This window comes from Stegostoma tigrinum, chromosome 30, assembly GCF_030684315.1.
Source record: "Stegostoma tigrinum isolate sSteTig4 chromosome 30, sSteTig4.hap1, whole genome shotgun sequence".
Lineage (NCBI taxonomy): Eukaryota > Metazoa > Chordata > Chondrichthyes > Orectolobiformes > Stegostomatidae > Stegostoma > Stegostoma tigrinum.
The window spans coordinates 26,848,051-26,861,665 of NC_081383.1; the positions used below are offsets into that span (position 1 = coordinate 26,848,051).

The 13,615-nt window shown below is 49.5% G+C and overlaps 1 protein-coding gene across 3 annotated transcripts in view; it reads right to left on the reverse strand.

Moving 5' to 3' along the window:
• The window catches only part of cers4a (ceramide synthase 4a), a 53,404-nt gene extending 47,167 nt beyond the window's left edge, over positions 1-6,237 (reverse strand). The window contains exon 1 of one of the 3 annotated variants that reach the window (XM_048559862.2): positions 6,126-6,237. The gene's annotated coding sequence lies outside the window, so the exon portion shown is untranslated. Of the gene's footprint in view, positions 1-5,293; positions 5,342-6,121 lie in introns of those variants that run through there. The other 2 variants (XM_048559864.2, XM_048559866.2) reach the window with 2 other exon arrangements.
• Positions 6,238-13,615: the final 7,378 nt, after the last annotated feature.

A 13,615-nucleotide genomic window follows, 5' to 3' on the forward strand; every position in this document is an offset into this window, starting at 1 on the left:
TGCCAACTTTTGGCCCACATTCCTCCAAACCCTTCCTACTCATGTACCCATTCAAATGCCTTTTAAAATGCTGTGACTCTGCCAGCCCCCACCACTTCCTCTTGCAGCTCATTCTGTACATGCACCTTCTATGAAAAAGCTGCCCCTCAGATCCCTTTTAAATCTTTTCCCCACTCAGCTTAAACCCAAGCCCTTTAGTTTTGGACTCCCCTACTGTGGGGGAAAAGATCTTGGCTATTCACCCTATCCATGCCCCTCATGTTTTTATAAACCTCTATCAAAGGGCCCCCTTCAGGCTGACACTCCTGGAGAAGTAGCCCCAACCTACTCAACCTCTCTTCACAGCTCAAACCCACCAACCCTGGCAACCTCCTTGGAAATCTTTTCTGAACCCTTTCAAGTTTCACAACATCTTTCCCATAGCAGGGAGACCAGAACTGAACGCAGTATTCCAAAAGTGGCCTAGCCAATGCCCTGTACAGCCACAACATGACATCCCAATACCAATACTCCTGGAGATCCGAAACAAAAACAAATTGCTGACAAAACTTAGCAAGTCTGTCAGCATCTGGGGAAGAAAACAGTGAATGTTTTGAGTCTGGTGACTCTTCAGAAGAATGTTTACATGGTCTCTGCTTCAACCAACTCTGCTAGTGCAGTGCACAGTGGCTGATAAAATGAATTTCCTGATCCCCATCTTAGGTTGTATTGACTTAATCTTATCTGTCCCCTCATTCTAGGTTCTATAACAATTGGAAGCATTCTGTTGCTGTGTATTCTAATCCATCCTCTCATAATTCTAAACACCTTCAAATGAAATTAACATTCTTCCTAATATTTCCAAGTCTGCCTTTTGAATTTCCTCATGCCAGACAGCACTGTAATTACTTTATTCACCCCATTATCTCATTCCTTTACACTGATGCAATACTCCCTTCATTAATGACACAAGCACGTAGTCCCTTAGATATGCCAACAGTCTAGGGTCTGAGCACCAATTTCTCTGCCCCTTCAATTATTTCATTGACCTTTCAAAGACATCCTTTCTCATTTGGATTTTAAACTTCACTTTAGAATAGTCACTATACCTAAGACACTCAGTCACGTTCAACTCCTTAAGCTTTGACTCTAAACTAGAAGCATCATCCTCCTAACTGGCTTGTGACCATCTAAGGAAGAAGCCTTGAAACATCTTAGGAATTTCATTTCCTTGTCTCTGTAGATTCTCTTCCGAGTACAAGTTAGTTATCATTGTTGTAGGAGGATTTAAATGCACTTACTCTGAATGCAATAGCTTTTACAGTATTTCATACAGACATCATCTGGGGCCACAGAATAGAAGAGTGGATCGGGCTTGGGGTGAAGGGTGAAGAAAATGGGGTGAGAGATAAGGAAAATCAGTGTAACAAGAAGGAACATTAAAATCCAACTGTGATAATTGGAGATAATGGACATAGTCATCCATAATGGGTCAGTATACAGGTGTCCTTCAGAGGGTGAGGCCTGGTAGGGCATTGCCTGATTGTTATGACAAGTACAAGACCCTGCTGCAACCTTCCGCCTAACTTCACCACAATCAGTTGATCAACCTTGGAAGGATTTTGTTGTAACAGGACTAAGTGAACAGCGGCCCTTGCTCATCATGTCACCAGGTGTTGTGAATTAGGTTAATTAGAGCTTTGAATGATGTAGAAGTAGTACCTCTTGCTTTATCCCATCCTCTACACCCTTCCACCCATGTTTGTGATTGGCTATTGGAGGTTTTTTAAAAAACTATCCACCACATCAACCCACGGTAACAGAGTTCCTAACCTCTCACTGTGTCAGTTTCAAAGTTAGTTTTTCTATGTCATTCAAAGCACTAAACACAAGCGGGTTAGAATGTACAAAGTGTTTGTGCAAAAATAAGATATAATAATTCAACCAAACTAACACTTCAGATTTGCATTGATTTCAATAGTATTGAAAGTCTGGAGAGAAGTATTAAACAGGAAGCTTGATATCACCTGTTAGATGAAGTCTAAAACATTAGTTTTACTCCCAAAGGTTGACAGATGGTCCAATAGAAGTTTGCTAGTCTTCATGCCTTATCCTGAACATTGCCTCTTCCACACTCAGCCCTTGCCTTGGCACAGCCAGCTCTGTCTCCTCTCACCCACATTTGCCATCTCCTCGACTTATCCAAATGCTCATCAACACTAATTGCTGATAATTCAGTCCAAATTAAACCTTCTGTCTCTCTCTCCCTCCTGCATAGCCTTAGCTAGGTACTGAATACAGGAAAATCACTAAGTGAATGAACGAACAAACTAATGCATGAATGAATAAGTTGAATAGTATTTCTCATCCACAATTATCTGAAAAATAGCAGACGGTTTGGATACAGATTCAGTCTTCCTTGCCAATTGAAGCAAACCTAATTACACTTGGGCAAACAATCCTCATGTGTCTTCTTTCCTCATCAAGATTAAATGCTGGATGTCTTCAACGTTAAACAAAGGTATCATCATTTTGATCCCCTCAGAGCAGGAGCACACCATGAATTATTGAATTAGCAGTTCATCCCAGTTAAAAAGGTCCAATACCCAGAAGCTGATTTATGTGCCTGCAAAACACAGTTTCCTGATTCACTATTTTCTCTTGTTTCTAAAGTCTCCATCAAAATGTATCAAATCCCTCAATTCTCCACCAAATAAAACTGGCAGTGATCCATGATAATGGTTTAAAAAAGACAAAAGACATGTTTAATAAAGCAACATTTCCATGCTGTGTATTAACATGACGACTTCTGTTTCACAAAAAGCTCTGCATTTATATAGTGACTTATCACATCTCAAATTGCTCCCTTGAAGAATATTGTAAAAATATTCTAGTAGCTGCTTACTCAGTAGAAATTCAACCGATGAGATGAGCAAACCATTAATCTACTATTGGAAGAATAAGTGTAGCTACTTCAGAACTCTCTGGTCATCTTTGAAATCTTTGATCATCTGGATAACTGAAGGCAGGCAGGCAGAGCTTTGTTTTAATTCTTCATTTCTGACTGCTCAGAGCTCCCTCAGTGGTCAGGCTCAACCCTGGAGGCTGTATTGAGCATCTTGTCTCTGCCACCCAAATGCCACTAATCTATTGGGAGCTAGTGAAGGATAGGCTCATATGCCAAGCAGCACATTCTAGTGCACAATCCAGAGCTTCAGTGTGTTAGCATGTAAAACACAACCCACCCTAGGTAGGCAAAACATAGTCTGGAAAAGCTTCTTGCATTTGAGCTTGTTGAAAAGAACGAACAAAGATTTCATTGTCAGGATGCCAATATCCATTCAACAGTGCAGTATTTGAATTAGAACAATGGGCAGTCTCAGCCAAAAGTTGTTTTTAAGTTTACAAGGACCTTGACATTGAAGAAAAAAAATACTGAGATTGATCTTAAATATTTTGACCCTTAAATTGTCTGTTTGTCTGTCTGTTGTGGCATTCTCTCTCTCACCTTCCCTGCTTTGACCCAAATTTGGAGTGGCTCAGAATAATTCAGAGTTTCACTGTCTCTGGAATTTTCAGAATACTGATGCAATTTTAACAAACACAGCCCACTAGAGAATTAAAACAGACATTGCTGGAAAAGCTCAGCAGGACTGGCAGCATCTGAGAAGAAAAATCATTGTTAATGTTTTGGGTCCGGTGACTCCTCCAGGGCAACAGGCAATTTGGGATGTGGTAAGTCACTAAATAAATGCAGAGTTTTTGTGAAACAGAAGTCACTGTCAATACAGAGCACAGAAGTGTTCCGAGGAAGGGTTACCGGACCCAAAACGTTAACTCCGATTTTTCTTCAGAGATGCTGCCAGATCTGCCAAACTTTTCCAGCAACTTCTGTTTTTGTTCCAGATTTACAGCATCTGCAGTTCTTTTGGTTTTAATTCTACACTTCCCAATGATTGTTCGTGTGGGATAACCATTGGAGCAGGGGCCAAGCAGGGTTTATGGAGGGATCCCAAGTGAATGGGCCACTTGAACTGGTTCCTTGCACCTGCCAGCTTATCTGATCTAATTATGAACTGTTCTTTTAACTTTGCTACAATTGCCCAGTCAAGCTATCATTTGAGCCAATGTAAATGTAAAGAACCCCCACTTACCTCCTTTCCATCCACTCCTATAAAATGAAAATATCTAACAAGCAGCTTGTCAGACATCAGGCTTAAGTTGGCACTACCACATCTTAAAAACTTAAATTATACAAGTTGATCATTCCTTGAAGATTGGAACTTAAGAGATGATCTAATTAAATGCTGTTGATGAGAGGGGTTGATGGAGTCAAAGTTGATAAGCCTGGCAACAAATTCTGCTAGCAGGAAGTTCTACAGCTAGGCCATTAAGGATATCTGATGATGTATTTCAAATAAAGGTTGTGAAAAGATGTTGAGGCCGGGAGAGGGACACTGAAATTTTGTGCTAGATTTGTATCAGGTGTTGTATTAGGAAAATGAGATAGTGAAGTAGGTTTGCATTAATTATTAAAACAAATGTGAACATGACCATTAATGTATAAAGTAGCCACCATTGAATTTAGCAGTGGTACAGTTTTGAAGGGGTGACTAGTCTCATTCTGTACACATTATGAGCAACACAGATTGACACAGCAGTGACATACATAGAGTCCCTGACAATTTGGTTCCACCCAATAGGACAACTGCCTGCCCATCTCAAAGCCAAATCACAGGAGAGTGAGTGTGCCAGAAAATGACAAGTTCATGACCCAAGTTCAAATCCCACCTGATCCAGGAGTGCATCATAGAATCCGTATAGTGTGAAAGCAGGCTGTTTGGCCCATTAAGTCCACATCAACCCTCTGAACAGATCCCACCCAGACCCACCCCCAAACCCTTACTTCATCCCTATAACCCTGTGTTTCCCATGGCCAATCCAGCTCTGCTGCACATCTTTGGACTGTAGAAGGAAACCCACATGGACACAGGGAGAACATGCAAACTCCACACAGTCACCTGAGGGTGGAATTGAACGTGGGTCCCTGGCACTGAGCGGCAGCAGTGCTAGCCACTGAGCTACAATGTGTAGCAATATCTCTAAACAGGTTCATTAGAACACATCTACACACTCAGCCAAAATAAGTCTTCTGTCAGGCCATTCCTGTGAACCAGTGTGTCTTCATCATGAGATAGGAGCTAACAACAATTCAGAAGGACTCAACTGGGACAACTGAGATCTCAGATGTCCAAAAATCAATATTCCAGATTAGATTTACACTTAAGCTTCAGATGAGTCTTTATGCACGAACCTTTGACCAGCTTCTGACTCTCCAGGGGGAAAGCTGAATCACTCTTCCCTGAATTTGGATCTTTTACCTTGGCACTTCAATCATGGATTTCAAACAAAAAAAAACCCAGAAACCCCACCTCTATTTCTATGCGCAAGTATCCAAAAGAAGAACAATTCAGAGACGTCATCTGGTGACAGCAAAGTGCCTTTTGCTCCTCAGTCAGTAATTATAAGCCTTCAGAGTATGCTGTCTCTGCAAAACAGTAGCCAACCCTTTGGATAACTCTTGTATCTAATCATTTCAATTCAATATTAGGAACAGTATGAATGTTTTAAGCAGGGGGAAGTAGAAGCTACAAGGTTGAAAGAGAATCATAGTCTATTAATTTATGACGTAAGAAACTCCACTGCTTCCAATAAAAGAGCACACTTTACATATACAATTGCAACTCAGGCAGGGCTCGGTGGAGACTTAATTCTCCAGAACTTTAGGTACAATACTGAAAGGGAAACCAACTCTACTATAGCATTAAAACTAAATAAAGACAACTGGAAAACTGGTCACATCACACGTAAGTTAGAAAGAACTAAACAAAAGTAAACCCATCTTAAATTCCTTCCCTACTGCTATCTCATTCCGTCTGCCCCACTCTCTCTGCTGTTGTCTCTTTACTCTTGCTGACAATTTTACCCTGTACCTCATTCAACCTTTTTCGACGTTTCCTTTTTTCCTCTTTTCATCTACACCCTCCTGTTCCAAGCGAACTCACACCAGCTCCAGCTCTTGCCGATTGACCAACACAAACAGAAAGCTTACGGTTAGAACTGACCAGCTGAAGTTTCTTACCGACCTGCCGCTTTTCGCTGATGTAGTTTCAAGGCACAAACTGCTTTCTGCAATAGGAAAACCGGCACCAGAGAGGACGGAATAAAATCAGGCTACAGGCAGAGAAACAACCTAAACAACAGTAAGCTAAACTCAAGCTGCCACCTAGTGCAAACTCTGCCACTACCGGCCAGCTGCTAACTGGGGGAGGAGACACATTTTCCAATCGGTGTTTAACGGATACAGCTGGGATTGGGAGAACACTGACATACACCTGTACCAGGGGCGGGGGCAGTACAGACATACACATGGAACCCACACAGAGAATGCTGGGGACATTCAGGAACTCTGGCCCCATCCGTGCAGAGAGAGAAACAGAGATAACTTTCTAATGTGGTCAGAGTGGACCTCAGAACATAGACAACTGTCCTTCAATTGGTGGCTACACCAACATGCTCCTGTACCTTGGCGCTGAGGAGAACACCAATTGGGTGTTCAGGTCCATTGTACCCTGAAGGTGGCCAAGCAGGTCGATAGAGAGGTCAAGAAGGCATACAGCATGCTTTCCTTCATCAGACGGGGTATTGGGTACAAGAGTTGGCAGGTCATGTTACAGTTGTATAAGACTTTGGTTCGGCCACATTTAGAGTACTGTGTACAGTTCTGGTTGCCACATTACCAAAAGGATGTGGATGCTTTGGCGAGGGTGCAGAGGAGGTTCACCAGGATGTTGCCTGGTATGGAGGGCACTAGCTATGAGGAGAGGTTGAGTAGATTAGGATTATTTATATTAGAAAGACAGACGTTGAGGGGGGACCTGATTGAGGTCTACAAAATCATGAGAGGTATAGACAGGGTGGATAGCAAGAAGCTTTTTCCCAGAGTGAGGGACTCAAATGCTAGAGGTCACGATTTCAAGGTGAGAGGGGAAAAGGTTAAGGGAGATATGCGTGGAAAGTTCTTTACGCAGAGGATAGTGGGTGCCTGGAACACGTTGCCAGTGGAGGTGGTAGAGGCGGGCATGATAGCATCATTTAAGATGTATCTAGACAGATACATGAATGGGAAGGGAGCAGAGGGATAAAGACCATTGGAAATTAGGTGACAGGTTTAGATAGAGGATCTGGATCGGCGCAGGCTTGGAGGGCTAGAGGGCTGTAATTTTCTTTGTTCTTTGTTCAACACACACCTGTACCTTGGCACTGAGCGGAACACCAACACACACCTGTACCTTGGCACTGAGGAGAAGAGGAATACCAAGACACACTTGTACCTTAGGACTGTGGAAAACAGCAATATTACATTCTACAAAAGCCTGGAATAAAAAGCTGTCCTAATGTTGACCACATATGCATTGTGATTTTTTGTAAAGCTCCATCTCATTCATTAACTCCCTTTAATTTGATATCCTCACCTGGTCTGGCCTACATGAGACTCCAGACCCATAACAATGTGGTTGTCTCTTAAGCTCCCCCAGGGCAATTAGGGATTTGCAATAAATGCTGGAGTAGACAGCATCACCCACATCCCATAAGATGTTGGAGTAGAAGTAGACTATTCAGCCCATCGATTCTGTTTTACCATTCAATGTGGACAAATGAAAAAGAACTCCTGTGCTATGGGAGTGGGGGCTAATGCCAACATACAGTTGTAATGTGGGACACAGAGGAATACCAACATGGAAGAGAGTTTCCCTTTTCCCACCTCCTGTCCAGGTTTGTCTCGGATTTTGCTGACTGTTGTTGGGGGTCAAACTGCAGGGACCCGATTGGAAACTTACCCCCAGTGTGTGACTGCAGTGAGGAACTCAGGAGGTGCTGCGTTAAAGCCCTATCCTGTTCTCAAACCTGCATGCATTTACTTTGTAGCTCAGTTATTGAGCTGTGAACCTGGGGCCATTCTCCCCTATCCTACATTGTACTGAAGCCAATTGCACCAGTCTTGCTCCTTACCCAGCTGAAGTCAAACAGGCCATCACAAAGATGGTGTAAAACATGGGTCTGTCAGGCATGTGGGCCTCAATTATTGACTGCCCTGACCAAGCTTATGGGCTTGTGGTCTGTTAAATCTCTGTGAATATTGAAAAAGAACGTCTTTTGCTCAGCTATCTGCTTTTCGCCGTTATCTCAATCCTGCTCCATGAAACATAGCTGTTATTCCTGATTCACTGCTCTTCACTTTATAGACATGTTTCATGTGCCCTAATCATGCTCCTTTTTTTTTGCACTTTTTATCCTACGTGCCTCAGCTAAGCCCACTAATCCATGTCCTATTCTATTACTGTTCTCCAGCTGTCAGACCAATACTGTGAATGGAAGTTCAAAGTGATAACATTGTGAGTTTTGCATTCTCCTACACTGTTATGAATCTGAGAACACAGGAGCAGGCAAAGGCCATGTGGTCCATCAAACCTGCTCCATCATTCAATAGAATGATGGCTGATCTGATAGTGTCTCATTTGGGAATGGGACATGCTGGAAGTCACCCATGCAGAACAGGAGCTGGGGAAGCTGACATCAAGGAAGGTGTTCTTGGTCTGAAACGGTTAAACTTGATGTTGAGTCCTGAGGGCTGTAAGGTAACTAAGTGGAAGATAAGATGCCTTTCCTCCAGCATCAGTCCTGAGTCAGGAATGCTGGTTTCAGAGAATAGTTTTGTGTCTCACTCCTTCAGAGCAGCAGATTAATTGAATTGAAGTAGGAGGGTACAGAGTGGGCGAAGGGCAGTAAAGCACTGTCAGCACGGACGGGGAGATGGTGTAGAGACAAATGTCGATGTGCAACATTGTGTAAACAAATAACAGTGAGCTTTAATGTCAGATACCAATGGAGATTCACAACAGGGGAGGAGGTAACCTGGCTGATGTCTGAAAGATTTTAATAGTGTTTGATAGGATAGAGATAGAGAAGAGGTTTCCAGTTGTGGGGAGTTCAATCTTGGGGGATATCAGTATAAAATAGTGACTATTAAATCTCATAGGGAATTCAGGTGAAAGCCTTCACCCAGGGAGAGTGGTTAGAATGTGAAGCAGTTACCCGCAGCAGTTGCAGGAAATATGTTTAATGGATTCAGGACAATCTAAGTGAGAAGATGAAAAAACAATAGAAAGTTATGTTGTCAAGACCGTAATTACATATAGTGGGAAGAGGTTCGTGAGGAGTGTAAAGACAAGGTGGGCTGAATGACCTATGTCTGTGCTGTAAATAGGACTGACAGGCACCAGGATTATGATAGATATAACACAGTGTGGAGCTGCAGGAACACAGCAGGCCACGCAGCATCAGCAGAGCAGGAAAACTGACGTTTCAGGTCAGGACCCTTCTTCAGAAATGGGGGAGGGGAATGGTGCTCTGAAATAAATAGACAGGAGGGGTGGGGCTGGGGAAGGTAGGTGGGATGGTGATAGGTAGTGCAGGTAGGCAGTGGTGGGGATTGGCTAGTGAGGTGGGAGGAGTGGATAGGTGGGAGAGAAGATGGACAGGTTGTGTCTGGTCAAGGAAGTGGGGATGAGAAGGAGGGTTGGTCATGGGATGAGGCAGAGTGTGGAGAGATTTTGAAACTAGTAAAGTCCACATTGAGACCATTCGGTTGTGGGCTCCCAAGGCGGAATATGAGGTGCGGTTCCTCCAGTTTGCGGTGGCATCATTGTGACACTGGAGGAGGCCCGGGATGGGAGGGGGAGTTGAAGTGGTTTATGACCTGGAAGGTGTTGTCATTTGTTGTGAACCGAGCATAGGTGCTCGACAAAGTGGTCTCCAAGCCTCCGCTTGGTCTCACCGATGTAGAGGAGGCCACATCGGGAACAGCAGATACAATACGCCACATTAGTGGACGTGCATTTGAACATCTGTTTGATGTGGAAAGTTTTCTTGGGGCCTTCGATGGAGGTGTAGGGTGAGGTGTAGCACCTCCTGCGGTTGCAGGGAAAGCTGCCGGGGTGGTGGGGCTGGTGGGGAGAGTGGAGCAGACAAGGGAATCGCGGAGAGAGCGGTCCCTCCAGAAGGCAGATAAGGGCGGGGAGGGAAATATAGCCTTCATATTGGGGTCAGATTGCAGGTGGTGGAAGTGACGGAGAATGATGCACTGAATCTGGAGGTTAATGGGGTGAAACGTGAGGACACCGGGAATTCTGTCTTTGTTTTTATTGCAGAGAGAGGGTGTGAGGGCTGAGGTGTGGGAAGTGCAAGAGATGTGGTGGAGGGTGTTTTCGACCACTGAAAGGGTGATGTTGCAATCCTTGAAACATGAAGACATCTGGGATGTTCAGGAATGGAACACCTCATCTTGGGACCAGACGTGGTGGAGGAATTGGGAGTAGGGGATCGCATTCTGGCAGATTATTGGGTGAGAGGAGCATATTCTAGGTAGCTGTGGGAGTCGGCGGGCTTGAAATATATATCAGTTTTGAGATGGTCACTAGTGACGGGGACAGAGAGATCCAGGAAGGAGGGAGGTATCAGAGATGGTCCAGGTGAACTTAAGGTTGGGGTGGATCGTGTTAGTAAAGTGGCTGACCTGTTCGAGCAGCTCCTGGAAGCATGAGACAGCGCCAGTACAAATGGAGGAAGATGTGGGGGATGGGACAAGTGTAGCTGCGGAAGAGGGATTGTTCCATGTAACCTACAAAGAGGCAGGCATAGCTTGGGCCCATGTGGGTACCCATACCCACTCCCTTTGTCTGTAGGAAGTGGGAGGAGTTGAAGGAGAAGTTGTTAGAGCTAAGGACGAGTTCGGCTAGGTGGATGAGGGTGTCAGTGGAGGGGAAGCAGAGGCAATCTGCATGGGGAATGCAGGTGTATAGGGAATGGATGTCCATGGTGAAAATGAGGAGTTCGGGACCAGGGAATTGGAAGTTTCGGAGGGTGTGGGTGGTGTCACGAATGTAGGTAGGGAGTTTCTGGGCCAGGAGGGAGAAAACAGAGTCAGGGTAAGCGGAGATAAGTTTAGTGGGGCAGGAGCAGGCCAGGGCAGTCAGGTTTGTGGATTTTGGGAAGGAGATGGGCGGTGCGGGGTTGTGGAACAATGAAGTTGGAGGCTGTGGGTGGGAGCTCACCTGAGGTGATGAGGTTAGGCATGTTCTGGGAGATGATGTTTTGGTGATCAGGGGTGGGGTCATGATCAGGTGGGTGGTAAGAGGAGGTGTCAGAGAGTTGGTGCCTGGCCTCGGCGAAATAAAGGTCAGTGCACAATATCACAACTGCACCTCCCTGGTCCGCAGGGTCGATAGTGAGGTTAGGGTTCGAGCGGACGGAGCAGAGGGCTGCATGTTCTGTGGGGGGGAGGTTGGAGTGAGTTGGGGGTGGAGAGGTTGGAGTGAATGAGAGGAGGTGGGAGGGGGTGGAGAGGTTGGAGTGAGGGGGGGATGGAGAAGTTGGAGTGGGGGGGTGGGAGGTTGGAGTGAGTGAGAGGGGTGGGGAGGTTGGGTGAGCGGGAGTGGAGAGGTTTGAGTGAAAGGGGGTAGGAGGTTGGAGTGAGTGGGGGGGGTGGGGAGGTTGGAGTGAGTGAAAGCAGGTGGGGAGGTTGGAGTGAGTGAGAGGGGGGTGGAGAGGTAGGAAGGGGGGTGGAGCGGTTGGTGAGGGGGGGGGTGAGAGGGGGGGGGTGAGAGGGGGGGGTGAGAGGGGGGGGGTGAGAGGGGGGGGGTGAGAGGGGGGGGGTGTGAGAGAGGGGGGGGTGTGAGAGGGGGGGGGTGTGAGAGGGGGGGGGTGTGAGAGGGGGGGGGTGTGAGAGCGGGGGGGGTGTGAGAGCGGGGGGGGTGTGAGAGCGGGGGGGGTGTGAGAGCGGGGGGGGTGTGAGAGCGGGGGGGGTGTGAGAGCGGGGGGGGTGTGAGAGCGGGGGGGGTGTGAGAGCGGGGGGGGTGTGAGAGCGGGGGGGGTGTGAGAGCGGGGGGGGTGTGAGAGCGGGGGGGGGGTGTGAGAGCGGGGGGGGGTGTGAGAGGGGGGGTGAGGGGGGGGGTGAGAGGGGGGGTGAGGGGGGGGGTGAGGGGGGGGGTGAGGGGGGGGGTGAGGGGGGGGGTGAGGGGGGGGGTGAGGGGGGGGGTGAGAGGGGGGGGGGGTGAGAGGGGGGGGGTGAGGGGGGGGGGGTGAGGGGGGGGGGTGAGAGGGGGGGGGGTGAGAGGGGGGGGGGTGAGAGGGGGGGGGTGAGAGGGGGGGGGGTGAGAGGGGGGGGGGTGAGAGGGGGGGGGGTGAGAGGGGGGGGGGGTGAGAGGGGGGGGGGGGTGAGAGGGGGGGGGTGAGAGGGGGGGGGGGTGAGAGGGGGGGGGGTGAGAGGGGGGGGTGAGAGGGGGGGGGTGAGAGGGGGGGGGTGAGAGGGGGGGGGGTGAGAGGGGGGGGGGTGAGAGGGGGGGGGTGAGAGGGGGGGTGTGGTGGTGAGGGGGGGGGTGAGGGGGGTGTGGTGGTGAGGGGGGGGGTGTGGTGGTGAGGGGGGGGGTGGTGGTGAGGGGGGGGGTGGTGGTGGTGAGGGGGGGGGTGGTGGTGGTGAGGGGGGGGGTGGTGGTGAGGGGGGGGTTGGTGGTGAGGGGGGGGGGGTGAGGGGGTGGTGAGGGGGGGGGTGAGGGGGTGGTGAGGGGGGGGGTGGTGGTGAGGGGGGGGGGGGTGAGGGGGGGGTGAGGGGGGGGGTGAGGGGAGGGGGGGGGTGAGGGGGGGGGGTGAGGGGGATGGTGAGGGGGGGGGGGGTGAGGGGGGGGTGAGGGGGGGGTGAGGGGGGGGTGAGGGGGGGGTGAGGGGGGGGTGAGGGGGGGGGTGAGGGGGGGGGGTGAGGGGGGGGGTGAGGGGGGGGGTGAGGGGGGGGGTGAGGGGGGGGGTGAGGGGGGGGGGGTGAGGGGGGGGGGTGAGGGGGGGGGTGAGGGGGGGGGGTGAGGGGGTTGGAGTGAGTGAGCGGGGGTGGGGAGGTTGGAGGGGGTGGGGAGGTTGGAGGGGGTGGGGAGGTTGGAGTGAGTGAGCGGGGGTGGTGAGGTTGGAGGGGGTGAGAGCGGTGAGGGGGGTGGGGAGGTTGGAGGGGGTGAGAGCGGTGAGGGGGGTGGGGAGGTTGCAGGGGGTGAGAGCGGTGAGGGGGGGTGGGGAGGTTGGAGGGGGTGAGAGCGGTGAGGGGGGTGGGGAAGTTGGAGGGGGTGAGGGGGGTGTGGAGGTTGAGGGGGGTGTTGAGGTTGGAGGGGGTGCGGAGGGGTGGGGAGGTTGGAGGGGAGGTGAGGGGGGTGAGGGGGTTGGAGGGGGTGCGGAGGGGTGGGGAGGTTGGCGGGGGTGCGGAGGGGTGGGGAGGTTGGAGGGGGTGCGGAGGGGTGGGGAGGGGTGGGGAGGTTGGAGGGGGTGCGGAGGGGTGGGGAGGTTGGCGGGGGTGCGGAGGGGTGGGGAGGTTGGAGGGGGGTGCGGAGGGGTGGGGAGGGGTGGGGAGGTTGGAGGGGGTGCGGAGGGGTGGGGAGGTTGGAGGGGGTGCGGAGGGGTGGGGAGGGTTGGAGGGGAGGTTGGAGGGGGCGTGAGGGGGGTGGGGAGGTTGGAGGGGATGAGGGGGTTGGAGGGGATG